Source organism: Balaenoptera borealis (genome assembly GCF_965194805.1).
Source record: "Balaenoptera borealis genome assembly, chromosome: 2".
NCBI classification, from domain to species: Eukaryota; Metazoa; Chordata; class Mammalia; order Artiodactyla; family Balaenopteridae; genus Balaenoptera; species Balaenoptera borealis.
The window spans coordinates 135,556,999-135,577,155 of NC_138867.1; the positions used below are offsets into that span (position 1 = coordinate 135,556,999).

The following is a 20,157-nucleotide window of genomic DNA, read 5'->3' on the forward strand; positions in this document are numbered from 1 at the left end:
CGTTAGGGGTGGGTTATTGGATTGAACTGTATGAATTTACCAATATTCAAACACTTCTGACCTACAAATATGACAATCTCATACGGTTCAACCAACTAGTTATAAGAAGTCTCTCTACTCTCATACTTGTAAGTAGGAATCTAAGGTTCCTAAGGAACTATCTTTCTTTAGAAAAACAGTTTGGAAATATATAGCAAAGTTTTTATTTTTAAAAATTAAAAAAAATTTAGATGTGAATATACTTTATTAAAACCCTCTCAAGGGTAAATGTTGAGAATTGTGTGTAAAGTAACGTATTAAGCCATGTACACATCGTGGATTCAGCTGCAGCCCGATAAAATAAATCTTCACATATTTTAGAGTCATTATTGAATTACTAGTCAGTCCTGTTTTCTTCATGCTAAGAAAGTCTAAATTTTTCATCCCTTCTCTATAGGTGTGATATCCATCCTCCAAAGCTTTTTCAAGTTCCCAGCAACCCATAGCCATGTTCCTGCGTTCAAACCTGTACCTAGCTTCTTGCAGTTTCTTGTTTGGTACATTTAGTCACCTGGCTTCATCACTGCTAACAATGTTGCTGAAGTCATGTCAGTTAATAACCACTCAGTCTTTAACTTGTTCATACTGGCCACAGTCTTCTCATTCTCCAGTTTTGTTCTCAACATGCCAAGTGCCAGGACATGAATCTTAGACCGACAAGTCATGAGGAAACCCAGCAAGAGCAGAAAGGACATGTGCTTTGATGTCCAACAGACTTGTTTTTAATGCTAACCCTGTACTTGACCAGTGGCAGATCTTACTTACATTCTTTTTCTCAGCCCCATGTTTACCAGCTTATTATAAAGGATATTATAAAGGATACAGATGAATAGCCAGATGAAGAGTTACATAGGGCGGGGTCCAGAAAGGTCCTTAGAGGAGGAGCTTCTGTTCCAGTGGAACTGAGTTGCGTCCCTCTCGGCATCTGGATACATTTCCCAACCGGGAAGCTCCTATAACAAAGTTTTAAATACATGTATCTTTGACCTTGTAAATCCATATCCAGGAATTTATCCTAAGACCTTAAAGGATAAGCACACAAAGTTGTGTGTACAGGGATAGTTGTCTCAGTGCTGTTTATAATAGCAAAAATTGGAAGACATTTAAATTTCCAATTGGGCAGTCATAGTATATCTGCATAAGAGTATTATGAAGGCATTAAAATGACAATGTGTGTTTGTGTTTATTGGCATAGAATGATGTCTATGGCATATTTTTAAGGAAAAAAGTATATTGCAATTTTAGCATGCATAATATGTTCTCCTTAAAATAAATATTTGTGAGTGTACGTGTGTATGTATAGAAATATATCTAAAAGTATATACATAAACATACTGATAGAAATTCTTTCTGAATGCTAAGTATAAAAGAGATTAGCTTCCCCATGAGTTAATACTTAAATTGTATTAAGTATTACAAATGTAATGCCTTGACATATAATAGAGATTTCCTGTTGTAGGAATTTCAAGGCTTTTGACCCATGGGTGGGAGATGGAGACAAGTTTGTTGCTTGTTTGCTTGAGCTCTGTGGACTTTTGATTCATGCTCTCTGTGAGTTCAACTTATAGAAGAAAACTCTGAGTTGACCTGATAATCTTGGAAGGAGCTCCATGTTACTCTAATATGTAATAATACTTCATATGACTAATAATATCTTGCTTTCAACTAGCCTTTTGGCATGCTGCCACACACATTACATCACTTGCATTTTCTGAATACTTGCTAGGTGGTGATGCACACATCACTATTTTTACATGCTCTCTCCAACGCAGGGACGCTTTCCTCTGTTTTGCTGATGAGAAGGCTGAGCTTCTGGGAGGACAAGAGGCACTTGTCCCACTGCTAGTGAGGACAAACCTAGGTTGGTGTTCTTTCCATTGTACCATGTTTTTATTTTGCATTATTTTATCCCAAATCACCCTCTCCATCTGATTCCTCCAACATATTCTAGGAGCTCTCTCTCTACCTGACACACCAAACTTTTCAACCAGGTGTGGAGAAGCACTGTGAACATAGCACTACAATGAAATACACAGTTATGGGGTCAGAATTCCTGAGGCTGAAGCTACTCCATCACTTATTGGATGTGTAACCTTGGGAAAGTTATTTAACTTTTTCATGCCTCCATTCGTCCGTCTGAAAAATGGGGGTAATGATAGTCGTACCTACTCTGTAGACTTGTGAGAGGACTGACTGAGACAATTCAGATAAAGCAGTATAGCTCAGGGTCCTCCTCATCATAAGTGATGGACAAATTTCACCCACTGTCGTTCACCTCCTCTTCCTTATCATTATCCTTGTAACAACCTCACGTGGTTGCCTCCAAGAAGTGGAGACAGAGGTTACATGCCTTGTCTAAGGTCACATAGCTGATAAAAGATAGGATAGCTCTTTTTTCATCTTCCCATTCAGCTGACGGCACTGAAGGGTTGTTCTGGGTAGAGGACAGAAGATGTGGCAGGGGGCTCAGGGTAGAGTGGTATTCCCCGTGGTGTTAACATGCAGTAGGTGAATGGAACGAAACAGCAACTAATCCAATCCAGCCCCAAACCACAAATGTCAACAGGTATTTTATGGCAGGGAAGGTGCCAATGAACGTGTCACATGCTCTTTTGAAAATAAATGAAGCCACATAGGGACTCTAAAGTAGAAACTAAGAACTGGGCTGTTTATGGATCTCCTCTGGCTCTAGTTTATGGTGTTTCAAACACCACTCAGGAAGAGGCACTGTAGGAGGAGCCCTCCAATGTGACGGACGTCACCGGGCTCCGGTGTTATCTAATTGCATCGCACCCGGCAAGCCATTCAGGGCCTCTCCTGTTGCATCATGACCAGTGGGGTAATCAACTCCTGCTTGTGGGTTTGCTAGGAAAATGATTTTGGGATTGAGGTCTTGGTTTTGTTTCTCTCAGCTCAAATTCAAGTACAATAATGCAGTGGTCAGTTCCCCAAGGGGTTTGACACCTGCTTTCCTTTAGAATCCATGCAGGGGGTGCCTCATGGAATCAGAGCAGTAAGCTTCCTTGGAGATCATTGAGTGATCTTAGTCCAGTGATTTTGATTTTCTCTTCTGTCAGTGATAGATCCCTTTTTACAGAGGAAATTTAATGTAGAATCTCAATATCTAAAATATAAAAGGAAAGCTACCTTAATTGAAACAAGAGGGCCGCCTTGGTTAACTTTTCTCTCACTCAGAGACTGTCTCTGTGGGTCCTCCCCAGAACCAAGGGCGCTGCAGAGCATAATTTGAAAATGAGCTCTTAAAGCTTGATAGGCACAGCGTCGCTGCTGGTTACAAAGCCCATGCCTGGGCCCCACCCCAAAATGATGGAACCAGAATCTAAATTTTCAATAAGATTCTCAGATGATTCTGACACTTCCTAATTTTTAAGAACCACTGGCTTCTTCCAGTGCTTTCATTTTGCAGTTGAGGAAACTGACACCCAGAGTAGGGAGGTTACTTGTCCATGGTCACAAAGCTAATGATGAGACCAAGTGCTGGGCTCCTGGCCCCCAGTGGCTCATTTAGACAGGCTCCTTAGTTGTGAGCAATAGAAATTCTGGCTAATGTAAACTCGTTGGAAGGCTATTTCATGGTTCATGAAATGGAAGAGAAAGCACAAGACCCAGGAGTGCGTGCAGCTCCACTGGAGTAGATGGCAGCAGCTAGCAGTCTCTTCAGGGCCTCACTGCCAGGAAAAGTCGGCTTCCAGCATTTCTCCTCCTTGTGGCACTTTATCAGTAGTTGAAATCTGGTGGCGGGGGAGATAGTCTGATTGGCTCAGCTTGGACAAGGAAGCCTCTTTGGCCGGGGACCACAGGGAACCTTGACCAAAAGTCTCAGGAAGACCTCACCCAATGGGTGTGGCAGAACTCACTGAGCTGATGCTACCAGTAGAAAGTGGAAATGTCATTAGGAGGCAAAAATCAACATACGCCCACACCCTCAGCCACCTTTCCCACCACACTGTGCTGTCCCCCTCTTAGGGTCAATGCTTCACAGAAAAAAAATCCAATTGAAACGAAGGGGTTAAGGTAAATTCTGTGGCTTAACTATCAGCCAAATGACATTTTAACAGCCTTTTTAGCATAGCCTGGCTGGGCTGAGACCTTCCCTGCAAAATGCCTTAATCCTTGGTCTCTAAATAGAGAGTTATTTTCAATTTCTCCAGTTCGTAATGTTTTAAATGGAACTACTGTTCCCCTTAGAGCACCCAGTGGCTGGCTGGAGACCTTTATTGATATATATATAAATTACCTCAATCCCCTCTGCTGCCTACAGATCCAATCATATTGAACTAATGTGCATATAAATAAAAACCTGGAAGTGTGGTTTATGGCAATAAGTAGTGCAGCCGAAGTTTTTACCATTCTGCAAAGACACCTTGATACATTGCTGATAATCTTCATAATACGTTTAAAGAAGCAGTGTGTCAGCTCAGGCCAGAGCACCCTGGGAACCGAATGGGAAATCTGATTCTCCAGCTTCTGATTGACCAAGAGAAGAATCTGTCCTGCCAGAAGGAAGCCTACCCAAGGCTGTCAAGGGCCCAGTGGCTGGAAATCTTTTCCCAAAGTCACCAGGCTGTAAAGAGATGGGCTGGTCTACAAAATATGCAGGGGTTGGAGCAGGAGTTCTCCTGTCGTTTTTTTTGCAGTCTGTGCTCTGTGGTTAGTCCTGATGGTGGGCGGGTTCCAGAGTAGCTGAGGAATAGGCTGGGAGCATTCTTCAGAGCGGGAGATGCCAGCCCTGGACAGACACTCAAAAGGGGGACTTTGGGCAGTGGATATGAAAAGCATGCAGATACCTGGGTGCCTGGGAGCCTGGGAAAGAGTATGGAGGTGAAGGGTGGGGATGGGGAGCAGAGGTAGTTAACAGAATGTAGGGAGAGGGAGTGGTTCTGTTCTTGGACCTTGTGCCCAGCGCCAGCCCTGAAATTGAGCCCAGAGAGGAAACAGACAGAGGCAAAATAAAGAAAACATATCATTCTTGCTCTGTGTAACAGAAAGTGGCTGTGTGTGCCCCAGAGACTGGGCACAATAATCCCTTTGGGATTTGGGTAGAAAATATTAAAATTTGTATTTATACAGATTTCTCATTTTAAAATGTTCTATTTTTGATGTGTTTTAACATGTATTTAATACATTAGTGTTGTGATATATGCATGCAATTTGAAAATAAATACATGCATATATAAGTAGATATATATATATATATACTGGATGAAAACACTTTTTAACTAATGGAGTGTGCAATAAAAAAAGTTTATAGACTGCTGCTTTACTGGTTCAATCCCTGTGCTAAGCCAGAGACTGCCAATAATCCCCCAACCTTGAGCTGTTATTAGCAATTTCATCTATTATTCAGGAAAAACATAAGTAGGGTCCTTTGGTTTACCCATTTGTATGCTGTCTTAAGATCCTAGCTAAAGTTCAGAGTGATGTCATAATAAAGTACACTGGCCTTGGGATTGCTCAGCCTTAGTTTCTAATTTCGTTTCTATGTTATGGCCCATACCAGCAGTGTTGTCTTAGTCAGCCTTTCTGGGTCTCAGTTTCCTCATTTGTAAAATGGGATTGACATTAGTATTTACTCCAAAAATGAGATAATTCTTGCAAAACCCTTAGTAAAATGCTGGGCACATAATTGAGGCTCGTACATCCTAGCTACAAAAGGACCTAGTTTAGGAATGTCAATCAGCTGGTGACCACTTCTCCATCCCATGCCCGTCCGTAGCAGGCATCACTAATTGAGCACAGCCTTTTCCCGTCAGGACTTGGAGTAGACCTCAGGATTAGGTCACATAATAATTTCTTCCCCCGTAGGCAATTGCAGTCTCTGAAAGGCATTTGCTGCGAGAAGCTGCTAATGTACAGAAACAACCTTGTGGACTTCCCAGCAGCAGGAGAGATCCCAGTGAGACTTGAGGGAGAGCTTTTCTTATTTAGGATCCCGAAGGGATGTTATCAAGCAGGTCTTTGAAAAGTTTTCTCTAGGGATTTTTGGGGCTATGGCAACAACAATGAGGATAATGCCTCACATTTTGAGCTGTGCCTTATAGTTTTCAAAGCACTTTCATGTGCATTTTCTAACTTCATCTTCATAGCAACCCTGCCTGGCAAAGCAGAGCAGGCATTAGAATCAAAAAAATAGCATTTCTTTTGTTTTTTTAAATGAAAAGAGCCCTAGAGACTTTGTCCAACCTCCTCATTTTATAGACTAAGAAATTGATGCCAGAGAGGGTGACTTGTTCCAGGTAACTTACTTGAAGCCCAGACACTTATATCCTACTTCTTGGTATCACTCAGTGTACCTTGTAAATGCTTAACAAAGATTAGTTGAAAAAGGAGTAAATTAATGACAAATGAATGACTCTATGAATGAATGTAGTGTCTTAGTGGCCAAATCAGGACCACTAGAACCTTCTGTCTGTGATGGTGGGGAACATTTCCCCCAAAGCCTCCTGTAACTATTAATTGCCATTGCCTGTATGATCACCTGGACATACCAGCAGGTTCTAAGTATGAGAAATGGCCCAGCACAGGTTTTGGCTCTGACCAGAAGCTGTGAATTCTTGGGGAGGAAATACCACCATCTTAAGAAAAAGTGTAGGTGGGGAGTCCTAAAATTCCACAGTGTTTGAGTCAGGGATGGAGAAGGAGCATTTGTTGGTGATGATTTTGAAATATTAGGCTCTTGAGGATTTAATGACCCCACAGTATGTATTGAGTTTGCTTCACTGACATTTATAGCAGTACCTGGGGCCTCCTTTCCGAGGCTCACACCTGTCTTCCCGTACCTCCAGGTCTAAGGGGATTCCCACCCCATCATCTTGGGTGTTTTCATAAGTTCCCCTTGGTGAGAAAGGTGGCCAATATATGGCTGATCTTGTGGGAAAGCCTAATTTGGGTCAACTCTATGATAGCAGAGGGTCACATGGAAATAAAGAGAGTGTGGTTTCTTGGTGTTTGGGGAGACTAGACTAGCAGCATGAATATTTTTTCTAGGGGCTAAAGTGAATTAATTACTCCCTTTCTTCTTTTTGAATTGAATGCTTACTCTTTCCTGGGCACTCTAAGGAAGTATGGAATTTAAAGACTATCAGGAAACAACAACTGGGAAATAAGATGAGACATCTGCAGGTGAGGTAATTAAGTGATAATTTGTAGATCTGACCGGGGTTAAAATGGGTCACAATTACAGCGTTAGGAGTTTAGTGAAGGACTTCACCATGGGCTATAGTATGGGAGTATAGAACTTAAACTGAATGTAGAAGAACAATATCTATATTACTTAACCAATACTATAATAGAACTTATTACATGCCAAGCATTTATCTTAGTAATTTATACATGTTGATCCATCTAATTCTCACAACAAGCTTATAGATTATTTTATAGGTGAGGAAATCAAGGTAGGCAGAGCTGAAGTAACTTGCCAAAAGTAGAGGTGAGATTTGAACCCAGGCAGCTCAACATCCAAGATCTTAGCCATTATGCCTCCCACCAACAGTCACGTGAGTGAGCTTTGTTGGAAGTATATCCTCCAGCCTTGGTCAGGCCTTCAGATGACTGTAGCCCTGGCTGACAACTTGAATACAATCTTAGTTTAACTGCTAAGCTTCTCCTGGATTCCTGACCCACAGAAACTGGAAGATAATACTCCTTTGTTGTTTTAAGCTGCCAAGTTTCAGGGTGACTTGCTATATAGCAATAAATAACCAATACAGCCCTCAGTGTGTGTTGAGGAGTGTAGACTTAATCTTAGCCCCATGCCTAATATAGAGTACCTCGTTGATAACTGGGTCCTGAAGTGAATTATAGATGATAGAGAGCCACTGGAGATTTTTGAGCAGGTGAACATTATGATGACAATCATCTTTTAGAAAAATTAATGCAGAGTGGATGGGAAAGATGAATTAGGGGTGGAGAACACCTGTGTTAGGGAAGCAACTCAGGCTGTTGAAATGGCTTAAGCATGTAATGGTTTGGCCCAGGCTTAGGTTTAGGGCAAGGAGAAGGAACAAAGCAAATATAAGTTTCCTGAGAGCTGGGCCCTTACTTGTCTTTATCACTAGAGTCTGAGAGCCTTGCACAGTGCCTGGCACATAGTAGGCACTCAATAACATTTATTGAATGAATGATTGAATATGTGAGTGGGTGGGTGAGTGAATAAGAAAGAAAGATAGAAATGTGGTGCCCCTACTTTTCTTTAGAAAGGAAAACTCTCCAAAGATTCTATAGGTAATGTCTGGAGTAGATCTCAGTGACCTCAAACTCTATTTTCTATTTCTGTGATCCTGTCTGGGGCCAGCCTGTTTTCAAAGCCCATTCCTGTTCTGAAGTTGATTTTAAAACATTCCTTTTCTTTTCACATCATTCGTGCCACAAACATTTATTGGGCATCTAAAATATGCTTAGCATCACGATGGGTCCCGGCGGGGAGAAGATGAGTGAGGGCTGGTCCTGTGGCGCTTCAGTATATCTTTCTCTGCTTTTATCTCTAGTCATCTCAGAAGTTTATTTTTGAAATAAAGGTTCATTTTCTTAGTGGAATTCTTAAGTGGGGAGTGATAAGATGAATTTGGGCTTTTAGGAACTGCTTTTAGAAGTTGTGGATGACTTCCACTGTTTGCTGCTCACCCTTGCTGATATGCCCTATTAATATTCAAAAGCTGTCACTTTATTTTATCTTTGTTCTTTTGTAGACTAGACTGCTGGCTGGGAGAAACTAGTTTGTCTGGTTTAGTCTTGTCACACTGTGGGGTAGGAGAAAAAGAGACATGACGCAAGGTTATTTTAAAAATGGGGGGATTTCTGCATATTTCTCTTGGTGTCACACTCTACTTAATTGACTTCTGTCCCTTTGCCTTGTAAATAAATTTCAGCATCATGAGTGTATAGTTGCTAGAGGACACAGAGTCTGGATGTAAAGCTGAGGAAAATCTCTAGAGGTGGCACTTTATATTAAGGGCATCGTCCTGTTTAATAGCAGTGACTGTCTGGCATACTGTGTTAGAAAGGATTCTGATGTGTACTTGGACATGTTACGTGAGTGATGACTGCCCAGGGGCATGGGTATGGGCACCTGTATTTGGAGCAACTGCTAGAAGGCTGGGTCTCAGCTTAGGCGTTCAGGGTAAGAAACTAGAGGAGATATAGCTAAGAACTACTAGAACTAGTGGTTAGGGTGATGGAAGTCAATGGCTTTACAACCCCCCAGACTCCATTCTGCCTCTGATCCTTCTGGCCTTCCTGATATGCTGACAGAGGCACTAAAGAGGCCATAGGATTTGCAAGGTCACAGCCAAGTACATGGCCAAGAAGGAGCTCTCATGAGGAGGATGTATGCACATGTGACCCTCTGCTTCCCCTCTCCACACTGTGCACAGACAGACATGCAGGTCTCCCCAGAGCACTGTCTCTGGTTCTTCTCATCAGAATTAAATTCACTTAACATTTTAAAAGAAAAAAATCTGAAAATATTCTCACGGTTGAGTCTAAAGGACTCAAAGAACTGTGATTCATTTACATTTGCTTTCCATTTAAGTCAAGGCGGGCTCACTCAAAGCTGCTTCCTCTAGCAGAGGCAGACTCAACTATTATCATAATGCTTCCCTTTTTCCCCTTATCCCCATTTGATAATCACATTTTATTCTTAAATATTTAGTTTTCTTTTATTCAATCTTTTAGGTTACTATATTGGTACAGAAGGGAGGGGGGAGACAGTCTTTCTCATCCCAGTTGTTATTCATCTGTCTGCCTAAAAATTTTTTTTCCTCTTTTCTCTTTTCTCTCTCTTTTTTTTTTTTTTTTTCATTTACCACCATTTTGGCTGGTGGGTATACGGTTTTTTTGTTTTTTTTTTTTAACCTCTAAGCACACTGAATGTCTTCAGGCTTGCATGTTAGACAGGAGACTGATAGGATAATGATGATGGAATGTTAAATGCTATCTATGTAAATCAGCTCCATCAATGGGTACAAGATTCAGCTACTTTAGGTCTTTTTTTTCTTTAAAGGAGGATAATATTGGATTGTTAACCTACTTTAGAAGAATCTTTGCATTACCAGACACATTACTATTTTGCATAAAGTCATATTAAATTTTGGTATGATGTACAACATTATTTTCTCCTAAATGTTGCTTTTAACGTCCAAGTAGTTTCTTTTGTATTTTTGGCAGAGGATTGGTTTCTGATAGCCAGATACCAATTGGGAAGTAGGAAGAAATGAAGATCTTTACATGCTTTTTGCAGGCAGAGGAAAGGAAATTATATTTTCTCCACTTATTTGAAGTACGGGAAGATTCTAAGAGTGATTATGCTTTGAGGCGATCGGTGAAACCTCCAGTTCATCTTTGGGTTCTAGAACAAAGCCGTTGAGAGCCAAGCCTGCAATAGGTTTGGATTTGATAAAGGGTTTTAGAGTGGTTACCACTCTTGGTTGCAAGTGATAGGACCAACTCAAATCTGGTTATAAACTAGTGTACACAAGGATGCCAGTGGCCTCAAGGGCGGCCTGAAAGCAGGACCTCAGAAAAGCCATCGGGTTTCTGTTTTCTCTCCTTTGTCTCTCGTTTCTCCCTCACCCCTTCCCATCTCTCTTCCCACCTGGCTCTCCCTGTATCTTTCTGTCTCATCCCCATTTTTACTTCCCTGTCTCCCTCATTTTTCTCTCTCCTCCACCTCTCTCCCCATCTTTCTCCCCTCATCACTCTATATCTCATCTCTCTCTCCCCCATTTTTCTCTCCCATCTCTCTCCATTTTCTCTCTTCACCTTTCTCTCACCCCATTTGTACTCACTTCTGCCCCATCTTTCTGTCTCCGATTTTCTGTCTTGCTTCTATCTCTCTCTCCCCCATCTTTATTCTTCCATCTCTCTTCCCTTACCATTCCCCCCCAACCTCTCTCCCATCTTTCTTTATCTCTTACCCAACTCATTTCCCCTGTGCTCCATCCCTCTGTCTCTCCTCCATATCCAGTCTGTCTGTGTGAGCTCCTCATTACAGACTGTGCAGTGGCTTCCTCCACATAGTGGAGGACGTGGCACAGGCAGCTCCGATTTTACATAGTCCCAGCTTGGTGACTCCAGAAAAAAAAGAATGCTTTCTCCCCTAGACTCCATGTTTGTGTAAATATCAGAGAATGTGTTCATTGACCTGGCTTCGGTTACATGCCCACTTCTTGGGATTAATTCACTTATGCCAAAAAAATGAAAAACCATCTCACCTACTTGGGTCAAATGCCTATCCCTGTGGCCAGTGGTAATGGGGGTGGGGGCCAGGTATTAGGATTGGCACCCCCATCACAATCGTTTAGGGTAAGGAAGAAGTCTTCTATTAAGGAAACGGGAGTGTTATTAACGGAAGAAACAGGAAACAGACTCTCGGCGGGCAGAAACAGCAGATGTCTACAATAACCACCAAGATGGGCATGGAAAGAAGAGAACAGTCCTCCATACACCGTCTTCTTCTGGCCAGATAGTATATATTGAAAGGGAGTAGGAAGGGTACATTTCTTACTAGTGGATGTAGCTGGTTTTTTCTCTTTTGGTCTTAGGGATCCTTCTAGTTGATTGAAAAAGACCCATTTTTTAACCCCTTCAGTGACCTGTCCTCCTTGTCACTAATGTCTTGCACACCCCAGCTTATTGTGAAGGGATGTCCCAGGTGAGCCAAAACAGCTACACATCTGCCACTCTTGGTCTCTTTCCCTAGGCTGCTTCTCATTCTAACTGTACCATCTCCACCCAGTTCCTTGGGGTTTCTTAATTCCCTCAGCAGACATGGGATAAATACACTTGACTCATGATTCAACTTGAAATGGGTAGGCACATTTCAGAAAATGAAGCAAAACAGAGGGATAGCATAATCACAAGAAGGAAGGAATAATATAATTTGGAGACATTCAGTATTGCAATTGGAAATTTCGGGGACTGGGCTGTGGAGGGGCATATTCAGCTTCATGGTGCATTTTGAGTTGATTTTCAGAGACAGAGATGGGGCCTCCAATATGACAGGGGTGAGTGTTACTGAGTTAGGGCTTGCTGCCCTAGGAGCATAGAAGCCAATAATATGGCAGTGGCTTATGAGAAAAGAAAAAGCTGTGAAGTCTTCACTTTACTGTGAAGTCGACAGGCAAGGGGACATGAGGCAAGGCTCTCAAATTTGTCTCCCCGATCCAGGGTTGAGATGAAATTTAAAGGGTTAGGGGACTAGCTAATTGGCTAGTCTTGAATTAGTCCATATAAGCTACTTGTGCTGCTGGAAGCCAGATTTTCCTTATTGAAGGACTGCTTGCTTGGTAAAGGGCTCTGGTGGCAACATTTCTATCCTTTGAGTTCCATAGACTGAAGATTCTTGGTTCTAGGGTCATCCTGGAGCTGTGGGTTCCTGTCTTGCACATGCATAGTGCTGTCTGTAAAGTAACTCAAGATTTGATTAATCAACAACCTATTTAAGGAGGCAAAACCAGTTAAAGCTGGTGCTGTTTCAATTAATCAACAACCTATTTAAGGAGGCAAAACCAGTTTAAGCTGGTGCTGTTTCAACCAATCAACAGCCTACTTAAGGAGGCAAAACCAGTTCAAGCTGGTGCTGTTTCAGTTAATCAACAACCTATTTAAGGAGGCAAAACTAGTTCAAGCTGGTACTCTTTCAAGAAGAGAACAGAAAAGGGACGCCAAGGTGCCGCTGACTCTCCAGTTTGCGTCTTTGCACTGTGTTGGAGGTGAATGTCCTGTACTAGGTATAAACATACCAGGATTTGGGAGCTGGGGTGGGGAGGATGACAAACACAACTTTAATTGGGTTGGAAAGCATTTGGTTGGATTAATTTGCTTCAAAATGCCTTAAGAGAGCCAATCCCAAAGATGAGTTGAGGCCATTTTGATTTCTCCCTAATAAACAGAGCCAGGAGAGTTGACGGATGGGTGTCAGCGAAGAAACCAACCTTCATGGGGCCTTCTCAAGATGCTTATGGAGGAGGTTGTGGGGCAGGAGGGGAAACTGAGCTCAGAGGTGGTGCTGAGAGCTCTCCAGGCTGTTAATAGTAGTTTCTGGCCGAGCCTGTGGCTCTAGCTACCTCTTTTGGATTTGGCTGAGACTCCTCTGGGCAGGCTTTGTGCCACCTCTGCCTGTTTGTGTAAGAATGCGACACATGGACCCAGCAGTCAGCCAGGTGCCAACCATGTAATCTGACACCATATGTTCCCAAGTCAGGAGAGAATAGAGCATTTTTTTTTTTTTTAATTTTGGAAGTAGGTTAATTACATTCATCTATATTTTCAGCCTTAAGGGTTACAGATTTGAAATTATTCCTGACATGTTTAGGTGGTCGTTTATGACCAAAATTATTAACTACAAGATGGTGCAAAGAATATATTCTCAGAATGAGGACACAGCTCAAAAAGATGTTCCCTTAGTAAGAATGTTCTTCATTGGCAGTACTTATAAAAATGGATTTAAATTGTTGTTTTGTGGCGAAATCAGTGTTGCTCATCTTATCGGCACCCTCCTTTGCCCAGACGTTAGTTTGTTTCTAATATTTACCCCGTTTTCCAGAGAAAACTGGTGAACGGAGCCGGCTGTGTCTTTTCTCTGCTGCTTTTTGTTCTTAAAGTTTAAGTATGAAAGCCAAACTTTTGACCGAAAAATGAAGTTTATAGGATTCAGAGCATTTAACCAATACAAGCTAATGACATGGCTAATATTTGTTGGGAGTTCTGTCAGTGCCAAAAAGGTGCTGAGATGTTTGCATGCAATGTCTTATTCAATCCTTGAACAACTTACTATTCTTGTCTTAGTGTTAAGAAGTGAGATATGCCTGTTATCTTGCATTTAGCCACTCCAGATGTATACCTTATTCTGTTTCACCCTGATCTGTGCCTAGGAGGCTGACAGATATGAATCACCACCACCACTCATTTCCCGGCCCTCTGGCTTATTTGGGTTTGGCCAGTGAAGATCCCTGATGAGAAAATTAGAGGGTACAGGGAATAGAGTGGACTAGATCTAAAACTAAGACAGTTTTAGAAACCCAACCTCATACCTGAGTACACTACTAAGCATCTCTGCTCCTCAAATTTTTGTCTATGAAATAGAGATGATTCTACCTATTTCTTGGGTGGCGGTGAGGGGGATTAACTTAGATCATGCATGTAAAAATACCTAGCTAGATTTCTCCATTGTAAAAGTCTGTTTTTCCTTTTCCTTTGCATTTTGCAATGTAGTAGTCTGTGGGGGTGATACTTTACTATCACAGTCTGTTCTCGATCCCCTAAGCCCACCTGGGAGTCGCCTGCATACAGTACATTGACTGCCACAGCTACTTTTGTCTCTTTGCCTGAGTGAGTGTGCTTTGTCCTCAAGCAACCAGGAATGCCAATGTTTCCATTGGTTCCGCTACTAAATTTTCTTTTTTTAATTCACAATATTGTAAATTTAACAAAAATTTGAATTTTGTCAGATGCCTTCTCAGTGTACATGGTTTGTATGATTTCCCCCCTTTGATTTATTAGCATGGTGAATTAAGAAGTCTCCTCAGGTTGAACTCTCCTTGCATGGCTGGAACATTATTCTAATTGGCTATTTGGTTGTGTTTGCTAATATTCAGTTTATTTTTGCTTCTATGTTTACAAGGGAGATTGGTCTGTAGTTTTTTGGTGCAATCTTTACCAGGTTTAGGTATCAATGTTACACTTGCCTTATAAAAAGAATTGGGAAGGTTTCCTTCTTTTTCTATTCTCTGGGACAGGTTAAGTAGCATTGGGATTATATCTTCTTTGAAGGTCCAGTTTCTGTACGAAATCATTTAGGCCTGCTGCTTTGTTTGTTTTGTTTTGTGGTAGGTCTTTGATAACTTCCTTTTTCTCTCCTAGGAAATTGGTGTATTCAAACTTTGTCTACTGGAATCAGTTTGGTGAGTTGTATTTTGTTAAAATTATTCATTTATTTAGGTTTTCAAATTTACTGCACAGAATTATACAATGATTTTCTAATCATGTATTTCAGTTTTCTGTTTACCGTTACTGTTTCTTATTTTGGATATTTGTGTTTCCCCCCCGCCCCCCCGCCGCCTTCTTTTTTTTTTTTTTTTTTCTTGATTAGGTGAGCTAGTGGTTTTGTCTATTTTGTTCATTTCTTGAAAGACCAGCTTTTGGATTTGTTTATTGGTTTTACCTTTTTCTCTTTTCTAAAGCATTAGATTTTGCTATTTATTTCCTTCCTCTATTTTTTTATTTTAGGAAAAAATAATTTCAAGTTACTGTAGCTTTATAATATATAGGATAAGGCAAATCATTCCTCATTAATTTTTTTCCCAGATTTTTCTGGGCTGTTTTCACTTGTTTGTGAATAGTCCCCCCAAAGTGACTTTTATAATTATTTGTCAAATTTTATTGGGATTGCATTGATTAATTTTAGATTTATTGGGGAAAATGGGTATTTTTATAATACTGAATCTTCTTATCCAGGAGCAAGTTTTGTCTCTTATTTGTCTGTTTGTACCTCTCAGTAATTTTATTTTTTTATACATGTTACACTAAACTTTTGCTATATTTATTTCAAGTTTTAAGCTTAATTTTTTTTTACTTGTGTGAATGGGACTTTTTCCTTCTATAATCTGTAAGTAGTTACTGTTAGTTTATAAGAATAGTACTGATTTTTGTGTGTTTCTTTTATAAATGGCCATTTTAGTAATGCTTTTTCGTTTCTTTTTTTTGTTCTTTTGTGTTTTCCAAGTGTATAATCATATGCAAATAGTGATGACTGTGCATTCATTGTATCACTTATTTTGTTGATCTTTACATGCACTAGCTGGCACTTTTAGAACAGTATTAAATAACAAATGTAAAAGAACACCCTCATGTCACATTACTGACGTCAGTGAGGATGCTTCTAGTGTTTCAACAGTTAGCATAATTCTTAATTTTGAGGGATATGTATGTCCTTTTTCAAAAAGTAAGTTTTTTTAAGCAAGAGATGGAGTTGAATTTTATTAAATGCTTTTGACAGTTTTCTTGGTAATCGTATTTTCTCCTTTGACCTATTTATATGATGAATTTCATTAATGGATTTTCTAAGATTGAAATACTTTTGAATTCCTGGAATGAATCAATTTGCATAATGTACTGCTGGATTCTCATTGTTAAGATTTTATTTAGGGTTTTTTACATTAATATTTTTAAACTTAGGTTGGTTTGCATGTTTTTTTTCTTTTAGTTATCAAAAATTGAATTCTTAATGGTTTCTAATAGTCTATTATGTGGATATGCCACAAATTAATGCCACAAATTGTTCCTTTATATAGACATTGATGTCGTTTCCATTTTTCAACGTAGTAAAGCAACAATGAATATGCTTGTTAACCCCTCCTCCTTGCTTCTCAGCTTATTTACCACTTCTTAAGAGAACCCCTTCCTGACCCCCTGACTACACCATATCCTCCAGTTACATGGAGTTGTCTTTTCTTCCCAGTGCTTTGTTAGGCCTATAATTTACACTGACTGTGTGTGTAGTTGATGGCCATCTTCTTCTCTGCTAGATAAGTGCCATGAAGTCAGGGATCATGTCTGATATTACACATCACTGCATCCTTCAAGGAGCTTGGTGCCTGGCCCATAATATGAGTTCAATAAGTATTTTCTTTTATTTATTTCTTTATTTACTTTTGGCTGTGTTGGGTGTTCGCTGATGCTCTGGGGCTTTCTCTAGTTGTGGTGAGCAGGGGCTACTCTTTGTTGCAGTGCGTGGGCTTCTCATTGCAGTGGCTTCTCTTGTTGCGGAGCATAGGCTCTGGGTGTTTGGGCTTCAGTAGTTGTGGCGCACGGGCTTAGTTGTTCCGTGGCATGTGGGATCTTCCCGGACCAGGGCTCGGACCCGTGTCCCCTGCATTGGCAGGCGGATTCTTAACCACTGCACCACCAGGGAAGCCCTCAATAAGTATTTTCTGAATAATGATTACCGTCTATCTGCATGCATTTGCTTTTAAGGGAGAGTAGGCCTGTTACATAAAAGGAAATTTTAAATTTAATTTTCTGTGTATGTTGAGATAACAAATTCATTGGTTGGAGCTGGAGGTGAACTGAATTGTTTTCATAATAGAGGAGAGAGGGATTTGGGATGGTGGAGAAGGGGCAGGTAGACAGGAGTTAGAAAGGCTGGGATCTGTGAGACACAGGCCCTAGAGCTGGTGGTGAAGGGAGTAAGGAGCTTCAGAGAAGAGATTTTTCACATATCATGGAATCCTTCTCCATAACTCTGAAGTCTTTAGCAAGACTGCTCAACTCGTCAAGTGCTTAGTCCTGATAGATTTCTTAGGAAAATCATTTTTATGAAGCTAAGACAGGGTTATTCAACAAAGATGCCACTGTCATCTGAGTTTCACCAAGAAACTAAATTCAGTTTAACAGGGGCAAATGTAAAGCCCTGCATGTAGATTAAAAAAAAAAAAAAAATCAGTTGCCCAAGTAGAGGTTTGGGGGAGATCTGATTCTGATAACTTTTCCTCTGAAAATGTGGGCATTTATCTGAGTACAATGTGTGGCAATTTGTGTGATCAGTATTAAAACAGTGAATGCAGGAATTGATAGGCAGACAAGATCCTGTCCAAGGTAGATCATAGTTTTACTTCACCCTATTGGTCAGGTTACATTTAGAGTATTCATTCCAGTTTTCTAACCTTAGTCACTGGTAAGCTTGAGAGCACCCAGCATGCTACCTAGTAGGGAAGAATTTGGGAAGCCCTGGGCTAAGCGTCATGTTTGAAGAGAAGAGGGAGCAGTTTAGTCTCAAAAAGAGAAAACTTGCAGCCCACTTGATAATCGTCCTCAAACATGTTGAAGGACTTCTGTGCCGAAAACGGTTAGATCCTGTTCTGTGGGCTGCAGAAGACGTATATGGAACAACGGCAGATATTACAGGGCAGAAGATAGACTCAGTATATGGAAAAGCTTTATGATTAACTTAGAATGCACTGCTGTTGGAAGAGGGAGCTTTCTGGACTTGAGAATTCTAGCAGAGGCTGCATGACCATCTGTAGAGGAGATTTCTGCATTGAATGGGTCAGACTACATGACTTCTTCAGTCTTTTCCAGTGGAGAATCTATGAAAAAGGCTGGCTGCTTCATTGCTTTGACTCTTGTTACTGGTTTAGCATCTGTTTTACTCTTCAGGCTGTAAGCTCTGTGAGGATGAGGACCATGTCTGTCTTGTTTACACTGAATTAGCAGGGACCGGGGCGGCATAGAGCTTTGTGGTCAATAATTACTTGGTGAAGTGAACAGTCGCCACCCTGGGTAATCAATCCCAATGGAGCAGAAGAAATTAATCAAGGGGACTGGACCAGTTGATTTTTGTCTTTCCCTGGACCCCATCCTTAATATGTCAGATATTGAGCCAATAGGAGACCTGATCTTATTGCCAACTTTATCTTTTAGATGTAGACTTCGGTTTCTCCATGCATGAGATAGTAGAGAAACAGTATGGCAGAATGCTTAAGAGCACAGTTCCTGGAGTCAAACTCCCTTGCCTTACTTTCACAGGGTTACTGTGAGGATTGACTGTCTCTCTCTCTCTCTCTGTGTGTAAGCTGTTATAAATTGGTATAAATTCTTTTTTTAAATTAAATGTTTGGAAAATACAGGACACATGGTAGGGCTTTGAATAATGTGCACGATGAATTCTCTCCTGATATACAGGAGCTTATGAAGAAGCCTTCTAAAATTTTACACATCACCATTTGTACACCCACTAGAGAGATAGAAGGCTGGATTTGAATCCTAGCTTTGCCGTTAAGCCATTCTCCTCTCTGGAACATCAGTAACATGGAGCTGAAAATACCAGTCTTGACTATCTTGAGAGTGAAGTGAGCTGAACTACATGGTGGAGTTTTGATAATAGTGTAGATTAAAATGCATAACTTTAGTTCTATTACTGCTTATGTCTTTATCACCACCACCCACTTTCCCCACCACACACACTTTGTAGTGGGGATCTGGCTCAGCTGCTAGTTTGCAGGATTCTCCTCTTCTACCAGCTTTAGCTCCTTTCCTTCTCAAAATCCCTTCCTGGGAGGAGGAAGGGAGGGAATACTTTGCTTTAGAGCTATGAGGATGCCCAGGTGTAAGGTCCTAGATCAAAAAGAAAAATTGCTGTTTTGATTTCCACCCTTCTTCCATGCCATTTCTTTCTTGGTCCCTCTCAAAATTTCTCCAGCTCTCCTGTGGCATAAAGTGAGTCAGAATAGCAAATGAAACATGCAGAAGACATAAATTCTGGGCATAAAATATATATCAAATGTACATCTATCAATTGGCTTTATGCTATCTGAGCTGCCCCCAGGGTGTCAGTGGATCAGGTGAATGGATTTCTGCCACTGTGGGTAATTCCATAAGGTAATAGGGAGGGCCTTAATGCAGTGGAGAGGCAATATTCTCCCAGTTATAGATCATGGTTTAAAAGGGGCATCTGTATATTTTGATTTTGCGAGTCAATGAAGTTGAGTCCCCAAGGCACTCTCGGAGCTTAGGCTTTCTGAGGCTGTGGAGAGGAACTGGCTCAAAGCCAGGAATGCAGCCTAAAGAAGATGAAGCCAACCTCGACTCCAGAGGCCTGGTCCAGAAAGGCTAAGTCCTATGACCTCTGAGAAAGCTCAGAATAAAGAAAATTACTGTATAAATAGTTGGTTTTTTTTTTTCATTTCCTTGGCCAAGTTAACTATTATACCAAATGGTGAATTTGTCTAACCAAATGGGAAAAAAATTCAAGCTATTTGATTGACTGACAACACCCAACCAGAAAGGCTCATCAATTAACTCTGATTGTGATTACACAGCTCTGTGTTGATGCAGTAAGAGAGGGAAGAAAGATGGAGATGGAGAGAGAAACACAAGGAACAGCTAATACTTATTAAGTTAACATTTTATTTTCCAGATACTGTGCTTAGCATTTCCATGCACTGACTAACTTGATGCTTTCTACAACCCTATGAGTTAGGAACTATGATTATCATTCACATTTTATGGTTGAGAAAATTAAGGCATTGAGAGGTTTAGCAACTTGCCCAAGGACCACCTAGTTAGTGGTAGTAGAGGGATCTGAACCCATTGTTAACCACT

At 40.8% G+C, this 20,157-nt stretch overlaps 1 long non-coding RNA gene across 4 annotated transcripts in view; it reads left to right on the plus strand.

Moving 5' to 3' along the window:
* LOC309622884 overlaps positions 1 to 20,157 on the plus strand; it is a 745,101-nt gene that overhangs the window by 306,024 nt on the left and 418,920 nt on the right. For 3 of the 4 annotated variants that reach the window (XR_014241176.1, XR_014241177.1, XR_014241178.1), the window contains one exon: positions 14,920 to 14,960. This is a non-coding gene — a long non-coding RNA (uncharacterized lncRNA). Of the gene's footprint in view, positions 1 to 1,568; positions 12,771 to 14,919; positions 14,961 to 20,157 lie in introns of those variants that run through there. The other variant, XR_014241187.1, reaches the window with a different exon arrangement.